This window comes from Gopherus flavomarginatus, chromosome 19 (genome assembly GCF_025201925.1).
Source record: "Gopherus flavomarginatus isolate rGopFla2 chromosome 19, rGopFla2.mat.asm, whole genome shotgun sequence".
Taxonomy (NCBI): Eukaryota; Metazoa; Chordata; order Testudines; family Testudinidae; genus Gopherus; species Gopherus flavomarginatus.
Genome location: NC_066635.1, coordinates 18,724,502 through 18,732,144, shown reverse-complemented (window position 1 = coordinate 18,732,144; position 7,643 = coordinate 18,724,502).

Genomic DNA, 7,643 nt, shown 5'->3' with positions numbered 1-7,643 from the left:
TAGTTTAGTGTTTCATTTCTATCCACTGAAAAATAACAGCTTCTCTGATAGTGCACATGACCTTCAGATTAAGTGAAAGTATGTCCATTATGATCAGTGCTTTGTGAAAATAAGAAGTTACTCAGACTTGGAGCAGGGTAAAGAGACTGAAAAAACAAGCTCTGTGCACCTACAGTCAATGTTTTATCAAGTGCCCTGTGGCTTTCATGCATTTTGCCAGGCACCTTATGTGTATATAGCTTTAACTTCAGTTAAATGAGAGTGAAATTTTTTCATTCAATGTTCCTTTTTTTAACTATAAAAAAGTGATGCAACTCTTCTGATTGCTGTGCTGTGCCATGCTATGCAGGTTCTTATACTGCTTTATCACTGTAGTGTTGGAGTACCCTGATTCAAGGTGCCTGATTGACAGACAGGCTTTATGCTCAGCCAACAGAGGTGTGATGAAAAGTCTACTAGCAAACAGCATTTCCCTTCATACGGTACATGTGTTATACTGTATTGTATGCAACTGAGTTAGGGCCAGATTATGACCCAGCCATGCATGAAAATAAAGAGGTAAAGAAGAGAAGATCCTTCCTGTGGCCATCTTAGTGCCCAGTGCATCATGGCTTGGATATAAGGAGAAGAGTAGGAGTTGTCTGCCCGCTGCTTGCTCCATCAAGCAGAGGTGTAGGGAGCAGCTGGAGATGAGTATGCCCTGGCTCTGCCCCTGAAGTGCCATCCATCAGAACTGAGCTGGTTTGAAGGGAAAAGTAAGGGTTACCCAGTAAAGGTCTGCAATAAATTTCTCCCCATGCACCTTCCGGTGCAATTGCTTGCCCGAGCATACCCTGTGTGAATGGAACCTTTACACTGGAAGCCCCTGGTGCAGGGTTCCTCTGTACTGGGGCAGTACACAGTAAAAAATAATAATGGGCCAGATCCTGCAGACTCTTCTTAGTCTGTACTTGGGCAGATCTCCGTTTGCTTTCAGTTGGTATCTTTCCTGAATAAGGTTTGGGGCCAATAATAACAATTTAATATCTCCCAGCTGATCTGTGATGCACAGGCCTTTGTTTTCCCCCCCGAGAGATGATGACTATAAATAAAGTTGTAACAATGAAGGGTTGCTGAGTGCTATTTTTCCATCCCGGATTAAGTAAATTTTAGAAACATGACAATAATGAGCCCAGCACCTGGTGCGGAGCTGAATTGTTACTGTAGTGACAATAACAAAAAGGGGTGGGTGTGTGGGGGGGTGTTGGAGTTTGGAACTTCCGAAATTTGGCAGCCTCTGTGGAGTTTTCCGAGTGCCAAGTCTGATAAGCACGTAGTCAGAGATGGGGGCGTCGAAGGGAGGGAATGGGTCGGTGTCAAGCGGAGGCCTCGAAGGATGTGCAGAGAAGTTTTTGTTCAAGCTCTTTTCAGTTGGGCTAGGTGCAGGAATAAGGTCTTTGGTGGGGAGAGAGCGGTGGCTCTTCCGGAACAATTTTCTCTCACTGTTCTGGCTGCACTCCCTGAAATCCAAGAGGTAACCTCACATGCCCCCCGGTTGTCCTTATTTAGGCCCAAAGAATCAGAGGTTGAGAAACTTTGGCCTTTAAATCTGACTTTTATCTTTTTTTCTCCTGTGTACCCATGTTCATCCTCTCGTTATTTAATTTACATCACAGTAGCACTTAGGGTATGTCTACTCTGCAGCCAGGAGCGAGCTTCCCAACACAGGTAGATGGACTCACACTAGATCAGCTCGCACTAGCGTTGCTAACAATAGCCATGTGGATGTCATGGCTCCGGCGGGGAGACAAGCTAGTCACCCAGGTTCAGACCCAGGAGGTTGGGTGGGCTTTTAGCTGAGCTAACATGAGTCTGTCTACCTGAGCTGGGACCCTTGCTCCTAGCTGCAGTGTAGATGTACCCTTAGAGGCCCCATTTTGTGCTAGGTGCGGTACATACATATAGTCCCTGCCCCATAGAGCTTACAGTCTAAATAGAAAAGATAGGCAGAGGGCAGGAGAAATTAAATATTGTGATGGGGGAATTTAGGCATAGAGAGACTCAGTGACTTACCCAGTGTCACACAAGAAGTCTGTGGCTGAACTGGAAAATGAATCTGGGTCTCCTGACCTTTAACCCCAAGGCCATTCATCCCCTTCCATAGCTGTTCCTCTGCAGAATCTTTTGGTTTCCATGGCCATGGGTGGGCTAAGAGCTGGGGACATTCAGAACAGTGAGATCCCTCCACACTTTGTGGTCTCTCTGCAGAGATTCTCCTTACCCCAAACCCTGGACTCAGAAGACATTTTAAGTTCTCCCAGTCCAGATTAGCCCTTCCACACTCTTGTGAACCCCTACAGGACAGGATAAACCCTGTATTGCCTGGTAACCTGAGCAACAAGCATCTTAAAATGTGTGCCATCATGCTTGGCGCTCAGCAGCAAAGACTTCTGGGGCTCTCCTGCTGGGACCTGGATCCTGGCCTCCAAGAGATCTGACCTTAGCCAGCCACTCCCCGCAACACTTCAGAGGATGTGCTGCAAGAATTGGTGTGATGTTCTTTGTAACGTTCCTGAGAACTGTTTGCATATGACTAAGCCAGTCTGTTTCGGCAGAAGCTTGGAGCCAGCAAGTAAGAGCAGTTTGCATCCTCTCCAGATGAATGGCTGGAGGCTCCTTGGATATCTGAGGAAAGGAGCCAAGGGAGATTAAACCAGGATCCTTTGGATCAGAGTCTCACGGCTGGGGGAGGGTGGGGACCAGATGAAATAGAGGCAGAGTAGCGGGCAGCAGGTACCGTGCTCAGAGCATTGCCTCCAGTCAGCTTCCTGCTTTGGTCAGCACCTGTCTCACTTTGGCTAGAGATCAGAGAGCACGAGAGTGACATGAGTCCATCGGGGGGACGGTGCTGGGGGCATTTAGAGGGACTAAGAATGTTGGGGGATTAACCCTACATCAACCAGTGACTCTGCAGTTGGGAAACCTGCCCTCAAGAGTGAGAGAACATGTTGGCATTGCTCCTGATTACACTGTGTTAAGGCTTTCTGCCTACTGGCTGGGAAAGCTAAAATATCCCTACCAATAGGTGCGGGGAAACCAGGAGAGATCCAAGCTCCCAAGGTATCGTGTCGCTCCATTGAGTTAGCTTTTATCCTTCCCAGCAAGTCTGCTCTGCAGTGCTGCTCCAGTACTTGTTCTGGGGTGAGGAAGGCTGGCAAACAGTTCCATCCAGACTGTGCCAAACACATTAATTTGCTGAAAGATGATGCTGGTAGAGCATCCCCTTGCTGGTTTGCAACAGGTCCTTTCCAAATGTGCTCATGAACTTGGGGTGTGGGGGTTGTTTGTCTGATCATTTATTTTTGGAGGGAAGTGACTTTTTAGTGCTGGTGGAATGTGCCAATTGACTTCCCTAGAGACTGAAGTCCTCTGTCTACAGAAACTGGCACAGTATAGGTGGTGGCAGTAAAAGGCCACACAGCCCCATGGCTGCCCCTTAACCCTGTCCTAGCAATCTTAGATGGCCAACATATGTGCCAGTTTTGGAGCTGGTTTTTGCAGTATGGACATACCTTCTCCAAGAACAGAACTAAGACCCGTTAACCACTGAATCCGTTAGATTCACTACTAGCCTCTGCCAGATTTGAACGGGTGATGAACATTAGCAGCTCTTTTCACTGTGGGGTGGGGAAGCCTATTCCAGTAACAGATCATTTTAAGTGGGGCAACCAGAGAGATTTGTGGGGGTTGGCTTCTTAAGCCTTTTGGCTCAGTTTTATGTGTTACCTGCTTAATATTTGTTCTGTGTTATACCTGAGAACTATATGCTGCATTATGTGCTCCAATGGGTCTTTACCATCCACTACTCTGATTCTATACCCACCTCCTTGCAGTCTTTCTGGTCTAGGGCATGACTGTGTGTGTATGAGTGATGTTTCCTTCTGAGAGATAATAAGGGAGCTATAACAGAAAACGTCTTCTTTAGCTCAAGTGCTAGTGGCCTGTGTTTTTGAAACTAAAGGACAAAGTTTCTACTTCTAGCTCCTCAGGTGTGTGCAGGTGGTTTATCTAGGCAGTGTGTCAGCCTTTTACAGTACATAGATTTGTTACACTGCTTCTATTTTAAGACCAGTCCCTTGTGCCAAACATACCTCTAGTCTGAACATGGGTATTTTGATTCAGACACAAGTTGCAAAAAAGCAGTGATGTTGAGACAGATGGGTTTATGACTGCAAATACAAGAAGCATTCAGTCTTCTTTGGAGTTAAATTATAGGTAGGGGACTTTGTTGCATGACACCAAGTTCTCTTTTTCAGTGCTGTATACATCAATGTCTTTCTCTTTTTAGACAACCTCATAAATTCTACGCAGGTTAAAAATTATAGCCCTGCATCTGACTGAATTGTACAGGCTGCACCATACCTAAATACCTGTAAAAATGTGAGCTTTAGTCTCTCTCTGCCTCAGTTCCCTATCTCAAAAATGGAATAATAGTACTTCCTTCCCTTACAGGGGTGCCGTGAGGATATGTGAAAGATATGTATGTGCAAGATTTTCAGATGCTCTGATATAGCAGTAATGGGAGTCATATACGTACCTAAATTAGATAGATATATTGTACGTTTTCCTTCTTTTGATCTCTAAATCTATGTTTGGAAAATTCTTGATGAAGTATAACTGTGATTCTTGTCAGTTATAATAATTACTATCATTCATTGAGAGCTGATGAGTGACAGCATGCTGTATAAAACATGGTACAGGTAGTATAATCATTGCAAACTGTAATAGTCCAGAAAATGTTGTTGTTGGTTTTTTCCTGTCCGTGTCCAGGAGATCGAAAGGTAAAAGGAGTTTATTCATGGGGCCTTCCAAGGCCATTTTAGTGGATTTGTAGAGCTGGGACAAGATTTTCAGTAGGAGTCTTTGGCTCTATAAATTCAGCCTTCACTCGCACAGTGGTTTGTAATCTTGTCTTAATCCGGTTGACTCTGCAATCCTTCCTTGTAGTCTTCAGAACAGAAGTATGTAGTTAAAATAGGGAATTTCTGTTGCTTAATAGAAATACAGTAAAGACTTGGGAGTCTGCACTGGCTCCCATTGTAAAGGAAAACCATACCATTCCTGCTTGCCATGACCTCCAGCACGGTTTTGACACAAGAATACACATCTATTCAGCATTTCAATCTAGATCCAGCAGGCCTGCAAAGAAGGAACATTCAGCAAAGTAAAAGCAAGAAGCCTATTTACCCAATTTTTGTTTTAATTAATGTGGATTAAAGCCTCCCTCTTTGGATAGGAAGACCAAGAGTCGGGTGTATAATCTCTTTCCAACATTTTTGCTGCGACTCTTTCAAAACAGAAGGTTTTGCTCCTCCCCCACCCCTTCCCACTGAAGAATTTCTATGTCCTAGTTTTTCAATTAACTGAAAATGTTCTAGCAGGAATTTGAATCCAAGATGATTATCAGGCTTTAATGTCTCAGGATATTGTTCAGCAGCCAGATAACAGAACTATATTAGCTACAAGCCACAGACGGAGAAGCAAAAGAAGGAAGTAAAAACCTTGTGCAGTCAAAGTAGCACGTGACTCGATGCTATACTAATCTAGTTATCAGATTTAATATTCTCTAAATGTGCCTAAGTTACTTAGGAGTGCAAGTTCCATTTTTAAAAGTGATGTAGGCACACATGAACCTAAGGACTCCCATTCAGTGGGAATTTTGCAAGATTGGTCCCTTGATCTAGTGATACTTGGGGTAGAATTTTCAGAAGTGCTTAAGTGACCTAGGAGCTTAAGTACCATTTTTCAAAAGTGGCGGTCAATCTGGCCCTTAGCCTTCTAAATGACTAACAGTGCAGACAGGTATCTAGAGGGAATTACAAAACTGCTTGTACAGCTTAGGCACTTAACTTCCACTGAAAGTCAATGGAAATCAGGCACCTAATTCACACAGTTTCTTTTGAAAATCTCACCTATCTGTGTCTTTAGGTGCCTAAATATCATTTTAAATGTGGCCCTGTGTCCTACTTACTTTCAGTCAGATGAAGGGTTTTTCTACACATAGAGTTAGCCCCAATGAGCTCCGTGTGTGGACACTCTATTCTGGAACAAGAGTACCTGGTTCCTGTTATAGTTAATCAGGAATAATTCCATGTATAGACAAGCCCTTAGGTTCATGTGTGCCTACATCACTTTTAAAAATGGAACTTGCCCTCCTAAGTAACGTAGGCACATTTAGAGAATATTAAATCTGATAACTAGATTAGTATAGCATCGCGTCACGTGCTACTTTGACTGCACAAGGTTTTTACTTCCTTCTTTTGCTTCTCCGTCTGTGGCTTGTAGCTAATATAGTTCTGTTATCTGGCTGCTGAACAATATCCTGAGACATTAAAGCCTGATAATCATCTTGGATTCAAATTCCTGCTAGAACATTTTCAGTTAATTGAAAAACTAGGACATAGAAATTCTTCAGTGGGAAGGGGTGGGGGAGGAGCAAAACCTTCTGTTTTGAAAGAGTCGCAGCAAAAATGTTGGAAAGAGATTATACACCCGACTCTTGGTCTTCCTATCCAAAGAGGGAGGCTTTAATCCACATTAATTAAAACAAAAATTGGGTAAATAGGCTTCTTGCTTTTACTTTGCTGAATGTTCCTTCTTTGCAGGCCTGCTGGATCTAGATTGAAATGCTGAATAGATGTGTATTCTTGTGCCAAAACTGTGCTGGAGGTCATGGCAAGCAGGAATGGTATGTTTTTCCTTTATAAGACCCAGCCTGCTCTTTGTCTTTCATAATTTGGGACAGGATATTTGCTGTCCACAGTTTGTTAATGCATATTTTTAATAGAATGAGGGGATGGTTGGGAAAAATTGTTATTGTATGTTGGGACTGTGGAATTTTATAGCAAGAAAGGTCTGGGGCTCAAACATAGAATGGTGAGTCAGACCTATTTCTGCCACTGTCTTCCTGTGTTTCCTTGGACAAATCACTTAACCTCTCAGTGCTTCACTTTTCCTAGATGTAAAATAAGCATAAACAACTGGAGGGATAACACTGGGTGATGTGAGGTGCAATAGAGGCACAAAGTATTATCTTACTCATCACATTGCAGTGCAGCATCTTCTCCCATAACTTCAGAAACAGTTTTTGCACATTTATTTAAAATCATAGGGTGAAATTCTGCAGTCTTCAGACAGGCCAGTCTCCCACTGGTGTCAGTGGAAGTTTTGCCTCAGTGAGGACTTGCAGAATTTGTCTTAGATATTTTACAAACTGCTTTTTGTTTTCAACACAAAACTCAGGATGCATGATATTCCCCCATAGGACAAATTCTGAGATGCCTTGTGCTAATGTACATGGACAAAACTGTGCATGACTTCCCCATAAAGTGGACCCCTCTCAGGAAGCACGCCTAAGTGATTCTATCCAGATCCCAGCAGACAGTATTACTGTCACTTATTATTTGTATTACAGCAGCACATAAAGGCCACAACTGAGACTGAGTAACATTATGTTTGACACTGTACAGATATAGAGCAGGAGATGATCCCTGCCCTGAGGCGCTTTGGTATGAGGTGTGAGAAGCTAGTTGTGCAGGTGTCTGCACAGAGAGAATAGGAGGTATCTTCAGGGGGAAAGTGAGCATGCTTAGCTCCATTGCACA